This window comes from Limulus polyphemus, unplaced genomic scaffold, assembly GCF_000517525.1.
Source record: "Limulus polyphemus unplaced genomic scaffold, Limulus_polyphemus-2.1.2 Scaffold1483, whole genome shotgun sequence".
In the NCBI taxonomy this organism is placed as follows: Eukaryota; Metazoa; Arthropoda; class Merostomata; order Xiphosura; family Limulidae; genus Limulus; species Limulus polyphemus.
The window spans coordinates 154,840-157,536 of NW_013667093.1; positions in this window are offsets into that span (position 1 = coordinate 154,840).

Below are 2,697 nucleotides of genomic sequence, written 5' to 3' on the forward strand. Positions count from 1 at the left end.
CACCGCATTGTGACAAATTAACAAATTTTGCAAGCACACACTTGATATTCAGTGTAGTGCAACATTTGTGCAATCAGAAGCATTGTAACTTCACTGACATACACTTCCTTAGTCCAGTGTTGTCGAGTCCTATTTTGTCATCACTGAGTAGATTTTCTAAGGAACTGTAATTGTCACAAATTAAACTGGTTGACAACTTTTGTATTAGGTCCTTCTTTAAGATACCAAAACCTGAACCAAGATTGGAGACAATTATATTCATTCTGAGGCAACAGAATCAAGACAAATGATTTGTCAAATTATTGGAGTGATGGCTTCATTTAAAACATCTGATACACTACAAAATCAAGCAGAGTTATAATGGCTCCTGTATTTTTACTGACACTTTCTAAGCTCCATCCAGTACAGTGTAACCTGGGCTGTCTAGCACACTTTTGATCACAAGGTATTAATTACATCCCAGGCAGTTGGCCAAATCTGACATTAGGTTCTCTAATTTAATGGAGGAAGAACTGCAGCTATCATAGTTTATTTATACCCATTCTGCACTGTCTGTGAAGTTGGGAGGAATTGAGCATTCTTGCTACCTTCCTGGAAAAAATTATACAGGTGATTTTAGTTGAAAGGCTTTGACATTCCTAAACATAGCACACACTCATTTCTCGAGCCTAGACTAGCATATGGATAGAGGTACCTATTGCTACTGTAGCACAATCATCATGGAAGGGTCTTTTGACCTATTGGCATTCATTATGTTTCAAAGGTTCAGTTCAACTAGGGGTTTTACTTAAGTTTTTCTTGATGCAGATAAGGTCAAGCCAATGCAGCTGTCATTGCAGACTTCTTCCTCTCCTGCAATTTGTTGAAAATTATCACCTCAACGATGGTCATCACGGAAACTGCCTTCATTAATGTGTAGATGTCACTAATACTATGACGTTGTTTAATTTAATTTGGGAGACATTTAATAGACCTGTCAATAAGGATATCCTTGCAATCTACAACTGCTCTAGTATGATATGGATTACCATGCAGCCATCACAGATTGTGTGGAAGTGGCTAAGATCATAGCTTAGAATATAGCTTGGTTCTCTTTTGGGTCAAATGTTGAAGCAAATCAACTATGACTCTATCCTAATCACTGCTATTTCTCATAGAAGTGTTCAATTAAGTTGAATATTTGCCCATCCAAACTCAACATCAAACATTGCACTTCCTTTCTCTAAAATGTATAAACAAGCAGTCTAGGTCTTCCTTAACAGCACTTTTGAAAGATTTTTGCTTAATTTTTCCGACTAGAAATTTCAGCAAATGAAACAAAACATTTTGGGCAGTTTCATTGCCAACACACAACTGATACACCCACAATGAAGGATCGCTGTTGCAAGTTTGTAAGCCAGCTCTACACAATTTCGAGATGTGATACAACCCTTGTGCTTTTGGTAGCGTGCCTTTCATCTTAGAGAAGCTTTCGTATTCTCTATACACTGTTGTTTCTTCACTGGGTGTTTACTATTTCTCCTTATAGTGAGAAAGCTCCAACTAGTGGAGTTCATGCACCATAGGTGCCTCACCTCTCCTATTAGATGTGGTTGACATCAACCATGGGTGAAGTTCGATCCATTCCATTTCCAGGGTTTCCAGACAACAAGTCATCTTTCCACACCAAATTCAGGTTTATAGAAAGAACAGTCAGAAACCTGAAAAATCGTTGATTCTCCAAACACCCATTGCTGGATCAAGACTGGTTTGTTTGTTTGTAATTAAGCACAAAGCTACACAATGGGCTATCTGTGCTCTGCTCACCACGGGTATCAAAACCCGGATTCTAGCGTTGTAAGTCCGAAGACATACCGCTGTGCCACTGGGGGCAATCAAGACTGGACATGGCCTTTTGCTTCAGCAGTGAAAGACCTTCGTCCCGTATCATAAAACGTTTTCGGATTATGAACCACTTTAAGCAACTAACTCTAACTAATGGAAAATGAGAGCACAAAGGGGTGCAAATATACACGTTAAAAACAAAAATAAATCTTGGGGTCATGGTACGAAACGTCCCATATACTACCTTGCACTTGTGGTATTCTTAAGACTGAAAATTTTAAGTGATTGAATTGCACAAAAGACTGGACAATCTTTATTTTCAAAAACAAGTAAAAATAATGGACGAATGCACGAGACTTTATATGGCTCTTCTCCAGAAAAAGTCTGAAAAATATTCCGGAAAAAATACAGTAAGAAAAATCTGAATCTCTCTCTTTAAACTAAGAAAGCATGACATTATATACCCAGAAACAATAACATCATCCTTTTCAAAGCATAAGCACTATTCATGTCGTTAGTTCTCAAAGTGAAACCAGGGATAACTCAATACTATGGCAATTATAAAGTTAAACACCAGAATGTTGCTAGGGAACGGAAATCTTCACCCACATTACCCATGAAACATATTTAAAAATAATAGGACTGTGTGTGTGTAATAAGCACACAAAATAAGGTCAGTTCTACACAAGGTGGATTTCCTCTATGTGAAAGTTTGTAATCATTCTAAAGGTGTATAAAGGTAAACAGTTTACCTTCCTAAACTAAAAGGAATATGTAACCTCTAGGCACTACATACTATGATATCTCAGGTAAACTGATAACCTTACACATGTGCATAGTAACTACAGTAATTAGAGAAATGGAAGAAAATAG